This window comes from Mesocricetus auratus, unplaced genomic scaffold, assembly GCF_017639785.1.
Source record: "Mesocricetus auratus isolate SY011 unplaced genomic scaffold, BCM_Maur_2.0 Super-Scaffold_15014, whole genome shotgun sequence".
In the NCBI taxonomy this organism is placed as follows: domain Eukaryota; kingdom Metazoa; phylum Chordata; class Mammalia; order Rodentia; family Cricetidae; genus Mesocricetus; species Mesocricetus auratus.
In genome coordinates this window covers 77,625,474-77,648,742 of record NW_024429186.1, presented here as the reverse complement: position 1 = coordinate 77,648,742, position 23,269 = coordinate 77,625,474, and positions in this window count along the sequence as shown.

Below are 23,269 nucleotides of genomic sequence, written 5' to 3'. Positions count from 1 at the left end.
TGCTGTGATTTTCCCCATGATTGACTGTATCTCCACTAATTGAGAGCCAAAATAAGCCCTCACTTCTTTATGTTTCTGTTGTCAAGACTTTGTGACAGTTCATAGAATGGTGATTAATACATGTATATTTATCTCTGCTTGTCAGAGAAACTCCAAAGACTACTGTGTTCAACTTGTCACACTGGGATGGCAACTTGATATGTACTTATAATCCAAGTTATTTCCTCACTCCACTCCACAGGGAGGGTGAGGCCTTTCATGGACCATCTCCAGATTCTGTCATTTTGTTCAGGTCAGGGCCTAGGCACTCCCCCAAGAGTCCAGGAGGAGAAAGCATCCCTCATTGTGGGATGGGCAGCCAAAGTCAATTTGTATGCCAGGGATAAATACTACCCAAGGCCCCAGATATTACCTAGGTCACTTCACTGCTACCCACATTCACTGGGGATGGAACAGTCCCATGATGGCCTCTCAGCCATCAGTCTGGAGTCCAAGAGCTCCCCCTTGTTTAGGAAAGCTCTTTCTGTGGGTTAAACCAGTCTGGTTTTGACCCCTTTGCTTATCACTCCTCCCTGTCTGACACTGAGTTCCAGGAGTTTAGTTCAGTGTTTAGCTATGAGTGTCTGCTTCTGCTTTAACCAGTCACTGGCTGAAGGTTCTAGGATGGCATATAAGGTAGTCATCAAAATCATTATCAGGGAGGGACATTTAAGGTAGCCTCTCCACTATTGCTTAGTTTTCCAATAGTCTCTGGAAAACTCACTAGTGCCAGATCTCTCCTCAAAGTTATAATGACTCCCTCTATTATGGTATCTCTGATCCTGCTCTCCATTATTCCCCTGACTCAGCCTTCCTGCTTCCCCATGTCCTCTTTTCCCCTGCTCTTCTACCACCCTCTTTTAACCTGTTCCCTCTCCCCTCCGCCATGCTACCAAAGTTCTCAGGAGATCTTGCTTCATCCCCCTTCTCTGGAGTACCATGCATATCTTTCATAGGGTACTTCCTGTTTCCCAGAGTCTCTGGCAGTGGGATTGTAGGCTGGCACTCCCCTGACCCATGTCTAAAATCCATATATGAGTGAGTACATACCATGTTTGTCCAAATTTTTTTAATACAAATTATAATAGGCATTTGCAATGAAAGGTATAGGTCCACAATGAGAAAGAAAATGTAACTTTTCAGGAATGCCATCAACATTCACACCATTTGTTTATCTGAATAGTTTGCACCATTGTCTTGTTGTGTCTGCTACAGTGAAGAAACACCATGACCAAAAGAAATTTTGATGGGAAGTTTATTCAACTTACAGGGAACTGAGGGAATTCAGAGAAGGAATTCAAACTGAACAGTAACCTAGAATCAGGAACTGAATAACGGGTTATGGAGGAGTCCTGCTTACTGACTTGCATCTCCTAGATGGCATGACTGACATTCTTATAGCACCCAGGACCACTAAGCCAGGGGTAGGGCCACGAACAATGAGCAGGACACTCCCACATCAATCTCAATCAAGAAAATGTACCATAGGTTTGCCTACAAGACATTCTTATGGGGACCTTTTCTCAATAGTAGTTCCCTCTTTCAAAGTGACTGTAGCGTCTAACAAGTTAACACCAGTCAGCATAACAAGTAATGCAAATGTTTCAATTCCATTTGATGATTATGTCAATATCCATATGTTGGATATTGAGGGGGATATCCTTTTGTATGCTGTGAATATATGATTTTCTTATTGGCTGATGAATAAGGCTGTTTTGACTAATGGACAGTCAGGATTTAACCAGGCAGGAAGTATAGATGGACTAGGACAATTCTCAGAAAAGAAATGCAGAGAGTGAGCTGCAAGAGAAGATGTCATGTAAATACCAAGGGAACAAGGAGAGCCAGCCATCACCAGTAAGCCAAGAAAACACAGATATATACAGATTTATAGAGATGGAATAATAATTAAGAAAAATCTTGCCAATAAGAAGATTTAGCCATTAGCCAAAAAGTTTTTAATTAACATAATATATTTAATAAATCTATGTGTTTATTTGGGTTGAAGCATTTGAAGGATGGGACAGGAATTATTGGTGCACATTTGTGCAGTACCAGAGCAGGATGAATGCATTGTTTGATAGAATGCACTGCAAGGACAGGACCCTGGATTCCCATCAACTTGGGGGATGATCTTGGGCTTCTTTTTACACACCCACTTATTAGAATTTGAAAAATGGGATTGTGATATGTCCATCCAATTGACTGTTATCGGTACCCAAATCTACCTGATGTATAACCTGTCCACTAAAGAGAGACACCCATTATGTTCCACCCTGGCAGTCAGAGGGTTTCCCCTTCCAGTCAGTCAGGATATCCTTGGCATCTTCCGTGTTTCCAAATCTTCCATCACTAGACGAGATGAGAATCATCAATACCAGAAAGAGCAACATTTCCCACATTTTCATTTGTTCCTGAGGGTGGACAGAGGCAGAGTACTCAGGGGTGGAGCACTCCCTGGAGAAGTGATAGTCCTCGCCAAATTATTTCCTTCAGAGAGAAACCCCAGTAAATTTTGATGACTCCTGAGATCTTGAAGAAAAATGGGGTTATAACTATTTTTTGAATAGAGAGTGGGCTTGAATCATCAGAGGCATTATAGGGTTGGAGTCCAGCTTAATATGGTCCTCAACTAGGTTGGGTAACAAATTAACTATAAAGAGTGTCATAGAATAAATTAAATAACTCTCGAATAGTGTCTAATGCAAGAACAACAGCAAACAGCTCCTTAATTGTGCTGACCCCTCAAACTCATGGGAGACTAACTTTATGGGCACTGGCTCTTTACCATGTTCTAAGGGAAGGTCAGCAACTAGGGAAGTCCCAAGGCATGCCCCATCAGTGAACAAGGTAAGAAAGCTAGGGATGTGTTGAAGTTTAAAAAAATTCTGGTGGGTGCCTCCATTCTAACCTAGATAAGGAAGCTCATCTATTTATGAGGACCATAGGGTCAATTAAGTTTACACAGAAACCCCTCTAGAGCCATAGAAATCCTGTTATTGTTTCTCTGAAGCCAGGTGAAATGTGTTGTCTTAAATGGAGTTACAATAAAATGATGTTGTCTGCCAAACAGTTGGAGAGAGGGGTCCCTGCCCTTAATATAATCAACAATCTGATTGGTTATTGAACAAACTCTGGGGACACAACAGATCTAGAGTTGAATCCCAAGTATGAACTCACCCTCTCATGCTAATAAGGTGCTACATAACATTTTCCCCAAGAAAAACATAAAGGGTGACTGAGCAAAAGGGGATCTGGTCTCAAACTCACAGAGGTGATGGAAGATGTCCTTATGTAAATATGTCTCTCTTATTGGTTGATGAATAAAGCACTGTTGGTCAATATGGATGTAAGATAGGTGGGACTAGGAATTGAGGAGGATTCTGGAAAATGAAGTCAAGAGGAGGGAGTCACCATGTAATCTCAGGAAGAGAGGATGCATGAAGCTGCATCCTCAGTAAGATAAGTCCTTGTAAAAATATATAGATTAGCAATTATGGGTTAATAATTAAGTCAGATCTAGCTAATGAGAAACCATAGCAAAAGACTAACAGCTTTCTAATTGATATAGTGTCCTGCGTATTCATTTGGGACTGATGTGGCTCAGGGACCAGGCTGGCAGGAAGAAAGCATGTTACATATGACGCCCAGATTTGGGGCACAAATTTTCATGTAACAAAAGCTTAAAAAGGCTTATTTAAAAACAGAATAACAGAGAGAAGCAGAGCTTCTTTGCAGCAGCATTTTCTTGGGTGGGGTCTGTTTTGCTAGACATTAGCAGAGACGTATGTGGCCAGTGCTGGCAGTAAGCTTACACCTGCCATGTTGGAAAGCCAGCTGCTTACACAGTTGCTGCTTTAATTTTAGCAATGTTGTTTAGCAGATAAAAGACACGTGGCCAAAAAACATAAAGATTTACAGCAAAGCCACATTCAGATGTGTTTAAAATATACGTAGGCTTTATTGAGGAAAGGGAACAGGATAATGGTAAAAGAAATAGAGAAGCTGACCCACACCTTTAATCCCAGCATGCCAGAGGCAGAGGCAGGCAGATTTCCACAGAGAAACCCTGTCTCAGAGAAAAAATAACTAAGTAAAAGTAAAAGAAATAGAGTAATAATAATAGATAAATAAAAATGCCATGTAAAAATGAAAAGTACAAAGAGACTCTGGATACTATATGCTATTGTGTTGTCTTTGAATTGTTTGCCTGCTAAGGAAATATCGACAAATGCCAAAAATAAATGTGACTGAATTAATCCAATTTATATATTTTAAATCTCTTGTCTTCAAAATTTAAGTATAAGGATATGTTACTTTGAAAAAGAAAATTTACTTGTGTTTCCACAGAAAATGAAAGGCTGTGGATTCTTTCCAGACTTCTATGGTTTCATGAAGTAAGACCTCTGAAAAGAGTGACCCCGGTGATCAAACATCTAAAATAGCTGAGATGATGCAGCCTTACAGATTACAAATAAACAAGGAATTAGTCAGGTTTCTGTGTTTTGTCATGATCTCCATGGTATGGACAGTGCCCCCAACCAGCAAGAAGGAGTTTGAAATGAATAAAGCCCAAATTCACAAATATTGGTTATAAAATTTTGTTTTCATTTAAATGGGGTTGGTTATAAGTGGTTAATGATCATAGCCAAACTCTTTTTAAAGTTAAATGGGAGATTATTGTATAGAAATGAATACTTTGTATTGGTATGGATTTTCATTTATTGATACAAATTTAAGGTCAGTTTTGTGATATGTTTATTTCAACTCTTGTTTAATTATTGTGTTTATATTGATCTTTTAAAATTGTAATGTATAATTAACTATAGATAGTTACCTATAATAGTCAAAACTTATATTTAGGTTAGGTAGGTTTCCTAGATATGCAGAGATGTACGTGAGATGGTTAGATTTTCTTCAAACCTTTCAATGACCTACAGATTATATGGCATTTAAATGGTTTAGGGTTTTTCATCAGAGTGAGACACAGCTACTCCTGGCAAACCAATTACATCTGAGAAGAAGATAGGCATTGAAGAAATCAATTATGGATTTTGTTTTCAACATGGCAAGTTTAGCCATTTGGACAAGTAACTGAACTTGCCTGGACTGTTTGACTGTTGCTGTTTAAACTGGACATGCAGAACCCACAGGAAAGTGACTGTTGAACTTGAACAGTACTACAGTGTTCCTGCTTCATGAAAGAGTCTGCCAGACATTCTGCAGGACACAGAAAAATGACTGCCAAACTGCCAATGCAGGCAGACTGTTTAAAATTTACTGCTTTGCTGAGAAGTATGCCAGATACACTGTGGCCTATGGGCTGAAGATGGATGCCCCAACATTACAGAGGAGCTTCATGTGACTGTCCAGGCAGTGATATGTCTCTGTCAATTCTAAAGTTTATATATTATCCTTCTGTGGTCTTTGATGGAGTTGAAGACAGATAGTTATAATTATAGTTTTCCTTAGTTACAATAAAAGATAAGCTACATATAAGACTTTAGATTCACACAGATAGGATATATGATAAAATACTTTCTTTAAATCTTACTAAATATTAATGGACTAGATATTGTAACTATGGTTCTTACTTGATAACTGTTCTGTTATATATTATTTGACTATGTTAAAGTTAAAACCTTTCTTTTTATATAGACAGAAAAGAGGGGATGATGGGAGATGTCTTTCTGTAAATATGTATCTCTTATTGGTTGATGAATAAAGCACTATTGGTCAATAGGGATGCAAGATAGGTGGAACTAGGAGTCGAGGAGGATTCTGTGAAATGTAGTCAAGAAGAAGAAGTCCCCATGTGATCTCAGACAGAGAGGATATATGAAGCTGCATCCTCAGTAAGATAAGTCCTTGTGAAAATATATAGATTAGTAATTATGGGCTAATAATTAAGTCAGAGCTAGCCAATGAGATGCCATAGCAAAAGGCCACCAGCTTTATAATTAATAAGGTGTCCTGCTTGTTCACTTGGGACTGATGTGGCTCAGGGACCAGACTGGAGAGAAGAGTGCATGTTACACAGAAGTCCACCTGCCTCTGCCACTGAGTTGATGGGAATAAAGGTGCTTGCCACTGTTGTTCTTCTGTTTAAGTTAAAGATAGCGTGCTATGGAATCAGCTCAATGGAAAATGAGCCATAGAGAGTACATTAATCATAGGGTTTATTCCAGATGGCAGAGGGGAAGAGTGAGATGGGGAGAGACAAGAAGAGAGGAAGAGTGTAAGAGAAGAGAAGACAGTGGAGAGGTGTGGGTTAGGTTTTGGCCAACCGGGAGTAGAGAGAGAAGGAGTTGAGTGGTGCGAGCTTAAAAAGGGGAAGCTCATGCATGTGCAGAATACTAATGTAGCCCTGTAACAAGTGACATAGCAATGACGTGATCATACCAATGTGCCTGCCCCACAGGAAGCAGAGGCAGACTCTCACAGGTAAACACTGAGCTGAACTCCAGTAACCCAGTGACAGAGAGGGAGGATGGATGAGCAAAGGGGTTAAGACTGGGCTGGTTTAACCCCCCAGAAGCAGCTGACCTGACCAAGGTTAGCTCTTGAATCCCAGACTGATGGCTGGGAATCCAGCATGGGACTGATCAAGACCCCCTGAATGTGGGTATCAGTGAGGAGGCCTAGGCAATCTGTTGAGCCTTGGGTAGTAAGTAGATCAGTATACACAAATGGACTTTGGACTCCCATCCAACAATGAGAGATGCACTCTCACCCCGAACTCTTGGGGGAGGTTGTAGGCCCTGCCCTGGATGAAATGACAGACTATGGACACCCCCATGGAGGGCCTCACCCTCCCTGGGGAAATAAGGGAGTATAGGGAGGGCTTGGTGGGAAGGTGTGTGAGGAGGGGAGAGAAAGGGAGAGGAACCTGGGATTGACATGTGAAGCAACGTTGTTTCTAATTTAAATTTAAAAATAAAAATTAAAAAAGAAAACTTCAACTTAAATTGGGATCTTTCAACTTAATTTCGGACACTTGTTGAGATGGAGTTTATTAAATACTTGAGATAGGAGAAGTCAGTGAGTCAAATGAGTGCAGCAATGTCATGTCCACTGTGTTATGCAAAATACAGTTATGACAAAGGAAATATTCCAAGAGTCATACTCAAAATGCTGATGTCCATTTTGGCTATACATCAACGAAATTATTTTAAAATCTTTTTGTGGAAAGATATCGGATATTCTAAAATTTAGAAGTCATATTTTAACAAGATTATGTCAAGGAATATTACTTTTTATTTGTAAGGGACATTGATTCTTAACATGTATTTGTTTTAAAATAAAATTTTAATCTTCTAAAATTATTCTAAGAAGGAATTATTCCAGTTGGTTAAGTTCATGTGAAGTTGCAGAGATACTCATGGCTTTTAGTGCTTAAAATTTTGAGGGTGTATTTTGAAACAAAAGTACAACTAGCAAAAAAGAGTAGATACACTAAGATGAAGTCCAAGAGGACAGGAAATTCTTTAATTTTGAATATTATATTAATGTACTTGAATTGTCAGAAATACTGTGTAATGCTCTTTTTTATACCTACTGGGAAACTGAAAAGGTTGATTTTTCTAAGTTCATCATTACCACTAGTTTCAGGTTTTGCCACTGAAGGAGCTCTCAAACAAATCCACTTCTAATTCCTGTACAGTTGTGTAATAACAATTCAAGTGAATGTGTCTATTAAAATCACCATTAGGAAAACATAAAGGAAACACTCACTATTTAATCTGAATTTAAGAAAGTAAATGATACCCTCTATTTTTCCTTTGGAAAAACAATCACAGCTACAAAGTACTGTAAAGGCACATTAGATGAAAGAGAATGTAAACCAAGAGTAGTGGTATATGTCTTTGATCTCAGCACTTTGGAAATAAAGACAGACATTTAAGGAGTTCAAGGTCATCTTTCTCTATATAATATGTTCAAGTGCAACCTTGTACTACTTGAGTCTGTCTTAAAACACAAAAGATTAAAGAATGTAACTAATGGATAAATTGCAAATAAATGCATATTAATTGATAGCAGACAGAAGAAATTAGGGTATGATGTTTGAGACATCAGGTACACTTCAATCTAATTTAAAACTTTTATATCACCTTAGAGTTTTGCTTAATATGTGTTTTAAGCAGAAAGTGAATACGATCAGGTTTTACTTAAAATTAATAGTTTTGGAAAGTAATAACTTGGGGGTGTAATAATTAGAATTGTATCATCTCCACCAAGGGTCATGGGCTGAAGATTCAAGTCAAGAATGAGGAAGTATGAGTGGATATAAATCAAAGTGATGATTATGATATGATGCTGATGATAGTAATGCTAGTGTTGATGAGGATAGTGATCCCATCACTGTTTCCACTGATGCTGATTGCCTGTGGGCATCTTTGAACACTTACCATTTGATACATACTATGGAAATTTTATTGCATAAATTATGTCAAGAAATCCATAAGACTTCTGTTTAGGGTCAAGCATATTTTTATTTTTCTTTGAAAGAAGAGGAAATTAATCTTTAAGAAGTGAAAAGCAGAATGACGTTTTTTTTCAATGCAATAGAATGTGAATGTTGGAGATGGGTTTTGTTTTTAAAAAGTTGCTGGATTCTGCTTTAAGGTTATTCAAACGCTTCACATTTCAGTAAGTATCCAGTAGATACAGCAGCTAACTGGGTAGTGTGAGAAAAGTAGAATTAGGGGAGAACTTTGGATTGGATCTTGATAGTCTAACTTAGACATTAGGATACCATGTCATTACTATTGTGACTGAGAATACGCAAGGGCGGTAGCTATTGGCTGTTGCTGGGTAATTATTCGTTGTGTGGAATAAAAGACTGTATTAGAAATATGAGCTAAAATATGCTTTGGTTTATCTTACTAGAGAGATATATGACTTTTTTTACAAATATGATGAAGAAAACTACTACACAAATGCATTTAGCAGGGTCAGGGATTGACCATGATTACACTAATTGGAAAAATTTAGTGTTTCTTCCTTTTTGTCACCTATGTCTTAAACTTTTTTTTTTTAACGAGACAGGGTTTCTCTGTATTGTTTCAGAGGCTATCGGTCCAACCCGGCCTCGATCTACCTGCCTCTGCCTCCCGAGTGCTGGGATTAAAGGGGTGGGCCACCACCACCCAGCAACTTTTTTGAATTTTCCTAATTTGATACATTAAATCTTACATTAAAAGGTTTTAAGCATTGACTTACAGGTAAATCATAAAATTAAGAGCAAAATGTTATCAGAGTCAAATAAACACACAATTTCGGAGACTATATGTCTTGACAGTCTTTCAGAATACAATGATAATAATTTTATGATATCAAAAATTCTCAAAATAATGAGCCCATGTTGCTTCTAATCTCACTTCAGCACTCACACCAACTATTTAACTGGAACACTATAATTTTGACATCTTTTATTTTTACATCTTTATTAGATCTGCATATGAGTCCAGGTGGTCTGGGTTCACAATTATTTCTTTTCCTCTCTTTTTTTATTTAAATTAGAAACAATATTCTTTTAAATGTCAATCCTAGTTCCCTTTCCCTCCCTCCCCTGCCCCCTGCCCCACCCCCTATCCTATCCCATTTCTGCTCCCCAGGGAGATTGAGACCTTCCATGGGCCGTCTTCAAAGTCTGTCACATCATTAGAAGCAGGGCCTACACACACCCCCAAGTGTCTAGACTGAGAGAGTATCCCTCTAGGTGGAATGGACTCCCAAAGTCCATTGTTACAATAGGGATAAAGACTGATCCACTACCAGAGGCACTATTGATTGCCCAGGCCACCTAACTGACATCCTCATTCAGGGGATTTGGGTTGTCCTATGATAGTTTTCCAGCCATTAGTCTGGAGTCCATGAGCTCCTCCTTGTTCAGGTCAGCTGTTTCTGTGGGTTTCACCAGCCTGATCGTGACCCCTTTGCTCATCATTCCTCCCTGTCTGCAACTGGATTCCAGGAGTTCGGCTCAGTGATTAGCTGTGGGTGTCTGCTTGTATGACATCATCTTTCTAGTGCAACATAAATATATAAATAAAAAGTTATATTTAAAAAAACACTGAAAACACCCACCTTGGAAAATATCTAGAATAAATACATGTTTTCCTTTATTCACATGATTGATAGTCTTTTTTCTCACACAATATATTCTGATTATTATTTCTCCTCTCTCTACAACTCCTAATTCCTCCCCACCTCAGTTCCTATCCTAATCCACCTCTGTCTCATCAAAAAGAAACAGGTTCACTGGTTGTTCGATCAGACTATATGAGTTCTTATGAGCCATAATAGTTGTTTCTGTGGGTTTGTCTTGTGATATCCTTGACCTCTCCGGCTCCTACAATCATTCCCACCGATCTCTATGGGACTAACATGGACCTCTACATATATGTGATAGTCATGTAGCTTGGTCTACTTGTGGGACTCCTAACAATTAGGGAAGGGCTGTCCCTATCAGTTTGGCTGGCTCTTGGGAACCTATTCCTATTACTGGGTTGCCTTGTGCATCCATAATAAAAGGGTAGGTTCTTAATTTTACTGTACTTGATATGCTGCGCTTTTTTGATATGTGTGGGAGGCCTGCCCTTTCTGAACAGAAACAAGAGGATTAGATTGAGGGGGGGCAGAGGGGAGGTGGGAGGAAGGAATGGAAGGAACAGAGGAAGGGGAATTTGGTCAGGAATATAAAACAAACAAGTAAACAGAATAACAAAGAAAAGGAAAGCAGGATTCTCAGCCTTAGAATCTAAAGGATAATAACATGATATATGACATGACATGATATGATATGCTTTAATATGACAAAAACTAACATATTCCCTGGGGAATGACATGGGGATTGGGTGGGGGGGGGCTGGAGGGGTGCTGGTGGAGAGACAAGGGAGAAGGGTTGGGAGAGGGAGCTGGGATTGACATCTGAAGCATTCATCTTTCTAATTTAAATAAAACATATATGAAAAAAAGAAAAATGACAACAAAAGAATTCTGTGGCTATGTTGCAGCCAATATATTTGTATGTTAATGATGGGGATCCTTTCAGCCATCCATCCTCTAATTATAAGAAATTAACTTTCCTTGGCAAACTTTTACTTCAAAAATATTTTTTCCTGTAAGTTTCTATCTCAAGCCTGTAGCCAGCAGGATATTCACTGTTTTTAACTTCTTATTCTCTTTCACCAGATTTGATCTGCCTCTCCTAAGTTTAGTTTTGAGTCATTCAGAAAAATCATTCAAATAGTTTTCCCTCCAAGTGCTTCAGCAACAGTAATGTTGTCCCCCCTCACAAAGAATGACGTCTGTTCTGATTAGCATAGAATCGAGCTAGTTCTTTTTCTATGATCAAGGACACTTTTATATTCTACCTGTATGTGGAGGTTTAGAATTTACCAGCTGGAAACATTTTCTCTCAAAACAACATTGTAGAGGTCTACAAAGGTTACAAAGAAACATGTAGAGCTTCTTCAGAAAAGCCTATGTTAAATCCAGACTTTGATTCCCCTGTGTGTTCTGTTCTGTTCTGGAGATGACAAAAGATTTTACAGAAAGGTAGCCCTGCATGATGGGAGAGCTGCAAAGCCATAACCCTCAGGTTTAAAGGCGGAAGACTACAAGGCGTGACTCTTTGAAAGACTGTGTTCAAATGTTGCTTCACAACTCAGAATATACATCAATTATTCTAGATAAACAGAAATAAACTAACATTCAAATAGGGCGAAACACAGAAAAGAAATAGGTTCAAAGAAAAGCAATTTTGCACGTTGGTTCTCTTGTGTTTGGTGATATATTGCATAGTCATCTTTGCATGTATTTTCCTTTCATGAATATGTAGTCTCATTCCCTACCTCTTCTGATTAGTTTGGTGTGAAGTCTATTTTTTTTTTTGGTTTTTACGAGACAGGGTTTCTCTGTATTGTTTAGGAGGCTATCGGTCCAGCCCGGCCTCGAACTCACTGTGAAGTCTATTTTTTAAATATTAAAATGATTAACTGGCCTTGCATGTTCATTTGCTTGGCACATCTTTTTCTAAACTTTTTACCTTAAATGATTTCTGTCTTTGTTGTTAAGACTTATTTCTTGAATATATCAGAAGGATAGATTATGTTTCCCAATACATTCTTTGGTCTTTACTAGGTACTGAGGCCATTGGTATTGGGAAATATCAATGAACAGTGGTTGTTGATTATTCCTATTTTTTGTTGGTGCTGGAGTTGGTGGTATTGTACAGTCATTGTCGTCATTGTTGTAGTTGGTGATGGTGTGTGTGTGTGTGTGTGTGTGTGTGTGTGTGTGTGTGTGTGTGCTCTTTTGGTTTGCTGATCTAGGATTATTTATTCGTTGAATAAATTTGGTTGTGGTTAACTTCCTTATGTGTGAGTTTTTCTTTTAGTGCCTTCTGTACGGATGGATTTGTGGATAGATAGTGCTTAGTTTTATCATGAATGTCTTATATCTTCCATCTACTGTGATAGAAAGCTTTGCTGGGTATAGTAGTCTGGTTTGGCATCTGTACAATATCTTTTCAATCCCTTCTGGCTTCTAGTGTCTCCATTGAGAAGCCAACTATTATACAAATAGTTATATGCTTACTGGTCACATGATCTTTTCCCTTGACATCTTTCTTTGTTTTGTACATATAGTGTTTTTATTATTATATGCTGCTGGAAGTTTACTTTCTGGTACAGCCTATTTCGTGTTCTGCATAATTCTTGTACTTTGATGTGCATCTCCTTTTTTAGGGGAATTTCTTCTATGATTTTATTGAAAATATTTTCTGTATCTTTGACCTGGGCTTCTTAATATTTTGTTTCCTTTATTCCTAAACTTGTTCTTTTCATGGTTTCCCAATTTTCAAGGATGTTTTGTGGCAGGATGTTTTTTAGATTCAACATTTTCTTTGAGTAAGGTTTCTATTTCTTCTACATGTCTGTTTTGCTTGATATTTTCACTTCTGTCTCTTTTATGGCTTGCTGCTTAGGTTCCTGTTTGAGTTCCTACTGTTTCTACTTTTAGATATTCACCAATTTGGTATTTCTTTGTTGATTCTATTTCCACTTTCAAGTCTTGAACTGCTTTATTTATACCTTTCTAAGTGTTGCATTTTTATTAATTTCTTGAAAGGATTAATTCATTTCTTCCATAAAGACTACTATCAAATTCCTTAACACTTTTTTCAGGCCTTTGTCTTGTGTTTCAGTGATGTTGTTGCAATGCTCAGGGCCTAATACAGGAGAGGGTTGTTATACTCTAATGGAATCATATTATCACTCTTGCTGTGTTCTTTTGCTGGGTTTCAGCATCTGTGTTTGAGACTATTGTGATTCTAGATACTGATACATGGTCTTGTTTTTGTTCTGTTGGTGATTTGTTCATTGCTTTATATTACCCTCTGTGTCTCTTGGGGGGGATATGGTGGCTTTTTGTTGCCTGGTAGAGAATTATTCTTGGATTCTGCTAAATGTATCCACTGAGGGTTCCTTTTTAAATGTATTTCTATGTATTTGTAGCTGACAATTAAGAATGGAGATGGGTTAGAACCAGCGTGACTTATGGAGTTCACAGAAGTGAGGAAATAAGGTTTTCCATGGAGGTCTGCTTAGTTCACTGAGAATAGACATAGAGAAGGAGAAAGGGCCACAACAGATAGTCTTCTCTAGAATGGGGGATGGGATTGGAGATTGGATTTGGAGGGAAGGAAAGAAAGTGAAAATGTGCAGTTTGCCTTCCTGCTTTGCTGATCTTCTTGCTTCTCTAACAAGCTTGGCTGGAAGTTTCCCAGAAAATTCTTGTTACAAGAGTTGAGGGCTGGGATAACAGGATGAGTGGTGAGGAAGGTTGAAGGAGGAAATCTGCGTATTCTATTCAATATGAGGAGAGGGAGCCACAGCAGTTTGACTCACACAGAGTTGGGGCTGAGGGGAGACTATACCTAAAGTAGAGGAGGGAGAAGTGAAGATCTGCAGTTAACCCACCTACTTCCCTAGCCTGAGTCTCTTTCCAGTTTCCAGAGAACACCTCCTGTACTTAGGGACTGGGATAAAGTGATGAGTGAGAGAAGGATCTCTGTGATTCACTTGAGTTGAGGGAACAGAGAAAAGGAGTTCTGTACCAGGTGGTCTGCCACAGAGTTGAGAATGAAACTGGGGCATTGGATGTGGCAGAGAGGAAGGACAGGTAAAGATCTGTTGTTAGTGAAAATGCTTTCCTCACAAGTTTTCTTAAAATATATATGCTTAATCATTTATATTTGTCGAACTATATGATTATGGTATAAAATACCAAAGACTGTGTTTTTAACCTTAAATTTTGAGCATGATAAAAGCATAAATGGACTGATAACTGATATTAAGAACTTCTATAGGAAGAAGAATGATTTTGAAGTTTTCCTTGAATGGTTTCTCAAAGTCTAAGGAATTGTTCAATTTGTACTATGTTTATTGAAGAAGAAGAAGAAGAAGAAGAAGAAGAAGAAGAAGAAGAAGAAGAAGGAGAAGAAGGAGAAGAAGGAGAAGAAGAAGGGAAGAGAAGGAAAGAGGAGAAGAAGGAGGAGAAGGAGGAGGAAGAGGAGGAGGAGGCGGGAAACCATTGTAGCTCTTTAAGTTGGCTAATTACATTCAGTCACAACAGAATATACAAGGTAAACCAATTGGATAAATATGGGCCTAAGCAGTCAGCTAATGAAATACTAAATGTGTGGCCCTTGAAACATGCATATTTCTGAAACAAGAAATCTGTTTAAGTCTTTGAGTTCATTGATCTGCTTGTGGAGATCCCTTAGAGTCATACCTCTTTCAATGCAAAACTATAGATTGAAAACACATTGTACTCATAAGTAAATATCCCCTCAAGGATTATCAGTATCAACAGCACCATCAATAATATCTGAGTGTCTTCTGATTGATTAAAAGTAATGAAATATCTAATTAAATAGTCATTATATGTCAAATGTTTATGCTACATCCAATGTTGATTGTCAGTAATTTTCTCTGAACAAATGAAGCCACATGTTTTACTGTTGACATCACTAAATATCTCATTCACAAGTAATTCATCTGTGTCTAAACAAAGAAAACAAATGAGGAACTATGCAATTAAGGAAGGAATTTGTTTGTAACTAGTCAGATCTGATCAAGATATTTTCTCAATAATTCTACTGCCTCTCCACACCGAGATTCTGTAAATAAAGCATAAAGTTAATGTTGCTCTATTTTTATGTAGTATATGATGCTGTGTTTGAAAAGAGATTTTCATGATGTTTTCATTATTTAACAATTTCATACATGTATATAATATATTTTGTGAATGAACATTCTTATTTCTCTTCTCCAACTTGATCCAGATACCTGCTTCAACATATCCACCTTCCAACTCAATGTCCTTTATTTATTTTTAATTTTAATATTACAGATTCCATTTACTACTGCTCATAAACACACAAGTGTGTGGTTATCCACAAAATCATGACTGACACATATCCGGAAACCACTCTCTGGCAATAGCTGCTTAGCTTAGTGCAGAACATCATGAACCCACCCTCAATCCATGCTGGATTTTGACTGGCTTGATTTTATACAAATCTGCACAGATAACCACAGCAGACTTGAGTTTATGAATGCAACAAGCACAGCATGTCTGGAAATAGCACTTAAAGAGAAATTCTAATAAAGTATACGGGAGTAGACAAGGTTATTGAGATTTCCAAGTGAAGACTAGTCCCATTAAATACACACATGGCATTTAAGAGGGTTACATAATAAAAACATTCCTTGAGTCTAGAAGTAACACCCACTGGCTCTCAAGGAATTTCTTTTATTGTTTGCTTTGATTTTTGTTTTTTTATATAAATTGTCATTTAAATTAGAAGAAATCTTATTTTACATATCATTCCCAGTTCCCTCTCCCTCCCATCCTCTCATGTCCCCCATCGACCCCCACATCCCACGCTCCATCCACTCCCAGGGAGGGTGAGGCCTTTCATGGGGGATCATCAAAGTCTGTCACATCATTTGGGGCAGGGCTTAGGTAATCCCCCATATATCTAGGCTAGCAGAGTCTCATCCCATTGGGGAATGGGCTCCCAAAGTCTATTTGTGCAATATGGATAAATACTAGTTCTATTTCCAGAGACTCCAGAGACTTCCCAGACCTTGTAATTGACACTCTTGGTCAGAGAAGCTAGCTCAGTCCTCTGCTGGTTCCACAGCTGTCAGAGTGGGGTCCATGAGCCCCCACTTGCTCAGGTCAGTTATTTCTGTGGGTTTTCCCAGCATAGTCTTGACCCCTTCCTTTTTACAACTGGATTCCAGGAGTTTGGCTCAGTGCTTGGCTGTGGATCTCTACTTCTACTTCCATCAGCTACTGGATGAAGGCTCTTGGATGGCAGTTAAGGTAGTCACCAGTCTCACATAGGGCCCAGTGTGGCTGGATTTATGTTGAGGTCGTTGATGTATTTGGACTTAAGTTTTGTGCATGGCGATAGATAGACATGGATCTATCTGCAGTCTTCTACATGCCAATATCCAGTTATGCCAGCACCATTTGTTGAAGATACTATCTTTATTCCATTGTAGCTTCTTTGTCGAAAATCAGCTGTTCGTAGGTTTGTAGATTAATCTCATGGTTTTCAATTCGATTCCACTGGTCTACTTGTCTATTTTTGTGCCAATACCAAGCTGTTTTCAGGACTACAGCTCTATAATAGAGCTTGAAGTCAGGAATGGTAATGCTTTGTTGAGCCGGGTTGTCTTGGCTATCCTCGGTCTTTTGTTTTTCCATATAAATTAGAAAATTGTTCTTTCAAGGTCTGTGAAGAATTTTTCTGGGATTTTGATGGGGATTGCATTGAGTCTGTAAATTTCTTTTGGCAGGATTGCCATTTTTACTACATTGATCCTACCTATCCAAGAGCATGGGAGTTCTTTCAATTTTCTGGTGTCTTCTTTAATTTCTTTCTTTAAAGACTCAAAGTTCTTGCAATACAGGTCTTTCACTTGTTTGGTTAGCATTACCCCAAGGTAATTTTCTTCTGTGTGGCAATTGTAAAGGGTGATGTTTCTCTTATTTCTTTCTCAGCCCTCTTATATTCTGTATATAGTATGACTACTGGTTTTCTTGAGTTGATCTTCTATCCTGCCAATTTGCTGAAGGTGTTAATCAGCTACTAGAGTTACCTGGTAGAGTTTTTTGTAAACTATCATATCATCTGCAAATAGTGAAAGTTTGACCTCTTCCTTTCCAATTAGTATCCCCTTGATCTCCTTTTGTTGTCTTATTGCTCTAGCTAGAACTTCGAGTACAATGTTGAAGAGGTATGGGGAGAGGTGATAACCTTGTCTTCTTCCTGATTTTAGTGGATTCATGTTCAGTTTCTGTCCATTTAGTTTGATGTTGGCTGTTGGTTTGCTGTATAAAGCTTTTATTGTGTTTTCGTATGTTCCTGTTATCCAAGATCTCTCCAAGTCCTTTAACATGAAGGCATGTTGGGTTTTATCAAAGGATTTTTCAGCATTTAGTGAGATGATCATGTGATTTTTTTCCTTGGCTTGTTTATATGGTGGATTACATTGATGGATTTTAGTATGTTGAACCATCCCTGCATCCCTGGGATGAAACGTACTTGATCGTGGTGAATGATTGTTTTGATGTGTTCTTGGATCCGATTTGCCAGTATTTTATTGAGTATTTTTGCATCTATGTTCATGAGGGATATTGGTCTGAAGTTCTCTTTCTTAGTTGTGTCTTTGTGTGGCTTGGGGATCAAGGTTATTGAAGCCTCGTAGAAAGAGTTTGGCAAAGACCATTCTGCTTCTATTGTGTGGAATACTTTGAGAAGAATTGGTATAAGCTGTTCTTTGAATTTCTGGTAGAATTCTGCACTGAGGCCATCTGGACCTGGACTTTTTTTTGGTTGGGAGACTTTTGATGACTGCTTCTATTTCCATAGGGGTTATAGGTCTATTTAAATTGCTTATCTGTTCTTGATTTAGTTATGGCAAGTGATAGCTATCCAGGAAGTCACCCATTTCCTTTAAAGTTTCGAATTTTGTGCAGTACAGGTTTCAAAGTATGACCTGATGATTCTCTGGATTTCCTCAGTGGTCGTTGTTATGTCCCCCTTTTCATTTCTGATTTAGTTAATTTGCATGTTCACATTCTGCCATTTGGTGAGTTTGGCTAAAGGTTTTTCTCAAAGAACCAACTCTGTGTTACATTGATTCTTTGTATTGATTTCCTAATTCCTGCATTATTGATTTCAGCACTCAATTTCATTATTTTCTGGCATCTACTCCTCCTTGGTGAGTTTGCTTCTTTGTGTTCTAGAGCTTTCAGCTGTGCTGTCATTTCTCTAGTGAACTATTCTCCAATTTCTTCATGTGGGCACTTAGTGCTATGAACTTTCCTCTTAGCACTGCTTTCAAAGTGTCGCATATGTTTGAGTATGTTGTGTCTTAATTCTCATTGCATTCTAGGAAGTCTTTAATTTCTTTTTTATTTTTTCTTTGACCCAGGAATGGTGCAATAGGTCATTATTCAATTTCCATGGATTTGTAGGGTTCCTCTAGTTTGTGTTGTTGTTGAACTCTAAATTTAAAGCATGGTGGTATGATAAGATACATGAAGTAATTCCAACTTTTTTGTACCTGTTGAGGTTTGCTATTTTGCTAAGTATGTGGTCAATTTTTGAGAAGGTTCCATGTGGCACTGAGAAGAAGGATTTTATTTTGTGTTTGGGTGGAATGTTCTATAGATGTCTGTCAAACCCAATTGAGTCATAACCTCTATTAGTTCCTTTGTTTCTTTGTTAAGTTTCTGTCTTGTAATCCTGTATAGTGATGATAGTGGGATGTTGAAGTCTCCCACTATTAGAATGTAAGATTTTATGCATGCTTTGAGTGTTAGTAGTCTTTCTTTTACGAATGTGGATGCCTTTGTATTTGGAGCATAGGTGTTCAGAATAGAGACTTCATCTTGGTGGATTTTTCCTGTGATGAATATGAACTGACCTCATTCATCTGTTTGATTAATTTCAATTTAAAAGTCTAGTTTGTTAGATATTAGGATTGCTACCCATGCTTGTTTCTTGGGGCCATTTGATTGGAAAATATTTTCCCAACCCTTATCTCTGAGGTAATATCTGTCCTTGAGGCTGATATGTGTTTCTTGTATGCAGCAGAAGGATGGGTTCTGTCTTTGAATCCATACTGTTATCCTATGGCCTTTTTATGGGTGAATTAAGACCATTAATATTGAGGGATATTAATGATCTTTGATTGCTCATTCTCATTTATTTTGTAATGGTTGTTCTTGGTGAAATTCTCTGTGGATTTCCACCCCTTTTCTCTTTTGGGTATTGGTAAATTGGGATTATCTATTTCCTATGTCTTTCTGGTTGCAGTTAACTTCTTTGAACTGGAGTTTTCATTCAAGAACACAAAATTTCTGTAGGGCTGGGTTAGTGTTTATATCTGGTATTGTCATGGAATATCTTTTTTTCTCCATCTATAGTGATTGAAAGCTTTGCTGGATATACTAGTCTGGTATCTGTGGTCTCTTAATGTTGGTAGTATATCTATCCAGAACCTTCTGGCTTTCAGAGTTTCCATGGAGAATTCAGGTGTAATTCTTATAAGTTTGTTTTTATATTTTATTTGACCATTTTCCTTAGCTGCTCTAAGTATTCTCTCTTTATTTTATATGCTGGGGGTCTTGATTCTTATGTGGTGAGGGGACTTTTTTTGTGGTCCACTCTATTTGGTGTTCTGTTTTGTTTTTGTTTTTTTCTTTGTTGCTGTTGTTTTTGAGACAGGGTTTCCCTGTATTGTTTTGGAGGCTGTCCGGGAACTAGCTCTGTAGACCAAGCTGGCCTCGAACTCACTCTGTCTCCCGAGTGCTGGGATTAAAGGTGCTCTGTAAGCTTCTTTTATCTTCATTGGCATGTCTTTCTTTAGGTTGTGAAAGTTTTCTTCTATTATTTTGCTGAATATGTTTTCTGTCGCTTTGAGTTGTGTTTCTTCACCTTCTTCTATACCTACTATTTAGTCTTTTTTTTATGGTTTTACAAGAGAGGGTTTCTCTGTATTGTTTTGGAGGCTGTCAGTCCAGCCTGGCCTCGAACACACAGAGATCTGCCTGCCTCTGCCTCCTGAGTGCTGGGATTAAAGTCGTGTGCTACCACCGCCCGGGTAGGTTTAGTCTTTTTATGATGTCCCATATTTCCCCGATATTTTGTGTTAGGGATTTGCTGGACTTCAGATTTTCTTTGATTGATGAATCTATTTCTTGGTTATGCTTGCATCTGTAGTGGCTGTCCCTTTCTGCAATTTTTTGATTTTCAGCATTCCTTTAGACTGTTTTTTTTAATTTTCTCCATGTCTGCTTTCAATCCTTGCAGTGTTTGAATTGTTTCTTGTAATTTTTGCTTCGTGTTTTCCTCCCTTTCTTCCATTTGTTGGAATTTTTGGTTTGTTTTTTCTTCTATTTCTTGAATTTTTTTGTTTTTTTTCCTTCCATTTCTTTAAGGGATTTTCTCACATCCTCGTTGAGGGCCTCTTTCATTTTCATGAAGGAGTTTTTAAAGTCATTCCCTTCTGCCTCGTCTGTATTGGGGTGTTCAGTTCTTACTGGTGTAGAATCTCTAGACTCTGGTGGTGTCATATTTGCTTTTCTGTTGCTGAGTGTATTTTTATATTGCCTGTTCCCCATCACTTCTTCCTGGTGGGTAGTTGTCCAGGGTTCCCTTTCAGTTGGTGTAAGCAAATCCAATACTCTCTGGCCTCTGGTCTCTGTCCTCTCCCTGAGTGTGGGCAGGAGTGGAACACCTCTCTCTCAGTCTACTGGTTGCTTGGTCATCCATTGTTGGGTGGGGAGTCAACCTGGCTGCAGTCCCCAAGCCAGGGGATCTGAGAGAGGTCCAGCATGCTCACCTCTGCCCTCTGCCCTCTGCCCTGGGTTTCAAGATATTTCTTCTCTTGCTCTCCTTCTCTCTTCTTCCCAGACTCAATCTTCCTGATCCAGCATGCTCTCCTCCCCCTCTTCTCCCCTTCTCTTTCTCCTCCCTCCCTGCAACTCCCCCATGCTTCCAAGTTATTCAGGAGCTCTTGTCCCTTTTCCCTTCTCCAAGAGACTATGTATGTCTATCTTAGAGGCCTCCTTGATTCCTATCTTCTCTGGAAGTGTGGATTATAGGCTGGTAATCCTTTACTCCAGGTCTAATACCAATGTATGAGTGAGTACATGCCATGTTTGTCTTTCTGAGACTGGGATACCTCATTCAGGATGGTTTTTTCTATTTCCCTCCATTTGTCTGTGAATTTCAAGATTCCATTGTTTTGTTTTGTTTTAGTTTCTAGTGAGTAGTACTCCATTGTGTAAATGTACCACATTTTCTTTATCCATTCTTTGATTGAGGTGCATCTAGGTTGCTTCCAGGTTCTGGCTATTACAAATAATGCTGCTATAAACAGATGTCTTTGATGTAGGAATGTGCATCTTTTTGATATTTGCCTAAGAGTTGAATTACTGGGTCTTGTTGTAGGCTTATTTCCATTTTCCTGAGAAATTGCCATACTGATTTCTGATGTGGCTGTACAAGTTTGCACTCTTACCAGCAATGGAGGAATGTTCCCCTTTCTACACATCCTCTCCAGCATAAAGTGTCATTTGTGTTTTTTCATTGTAGACATTCTGACAGTTGTAACATGGTATCTCAGAGTTGTTTTGATTGGAAATTCACTGATGGCTAAGGATGTTAAACAATTTCTTAAGTGTCTTTCAGCCATTTTAGATTCCTCTATTGAGAATTCTCTATTTAGTTCTGTACCATTTAGTTTTGATCCATTTGGACTTCAATTTTCTGCATGGCAATTGTATGGCTTGTCAAACATGAGCAGACATAATTTTCTTTGGAATACTTTCTCTGCTGTGAGCACTTCAATCATTAATTTTGTGGTGAAATTTAGTTAAGTGCATTGGGATCATTCAGAAAAGAATGTTATCAAACGTAAAGATAGTTTGTATTATCAAAGTTTTGTAACAATGCACTCATTTCTACAATAAAGTAAGTTATGCTGCTTTCAATATATTTTAAGTAGCAAAGATTAAAACCACTTATGTTTGTCACTTGTGACCCATTGGGTCATTTTGAGCAATTGAGAGTTCCATTCCAGCGGTCCTTACTATATATCTAAAAGAGTAATTGCAGTCTGGATGATTGTTTGGCTAACAATAGACAAGCAGCTCTGTTTATAAAAAAAAGTTTTACTGTGTAAAAGTCATGCCCATTTGTTTAAGTATTGTTCATGGCTATTGTGGACTATAGCAGCATGATCACATAGTTGTAACAAAGATTCTGAACCCTAAAAGCCTGAATAAGTTCCTGTAGTTCTTCCTTCTGTTTCTTCTAATCAGTTAGAGAGGCATCATGGCAGCACAGAAGGAATTGTCAAGGTAGATTTCATCATGTTTCTTGAAATTTCATGCCAGATTTAATTTTATCATCTCTGTAAAAAATCATAATTTCTATTTATCATGACTTATTTCTCATATAGTACACTCTGAGTCATAATCTTCTGTTGTATCCTGAGCCTGGAAATAGTGAACCATGTTTTTAACCTGAAAATCATAGTCTTTGTTTTACCAAATTTGTGATATTACATGTTGATGAAATTATGGCTAATCTTGGTTGTAAACTTAAATGGATTGAGGACAAACTAAGTGATAAACCTCTAGGCAAAAAAGCTCTTAATGATTTTTTTTTATTGTGGATGACATCATTTGTTGTTGTTCCTGATATGAGAAAGTTACAAAGGGAAAACATTTGATATCTACCTGCTTGCTTTTGTATCTCACTGGCAAATTCATTCACCCTACTGCTGCTATCATTGTTGCAGTTCTCATCCTCTGATGACATGAGAAAAAAGCCTGTCATGGCCTTCAACTGCAGATTGTCTAGTGGTTCCTCAGAATTCCTCCAGGTCTTCATATCTATACTAGGACTCATGAGCCACAGGACTTGAATGTCTCTCCGTTGAGAACATCTTTCATTTTAAGACTATACAGACAAAACTGTGTCTGCCAATCCAGTGAATCTCACTTCAATACAATTAATTATTTTGTTTGTTTATGTTTCTCTAGAAAACCTTAATGCACATTTAGCATGTGAAGAAATCTGTTAGTCTTACTTCTTTTCCAAATGCCTCACTCTCTCCTTATTTTTAAT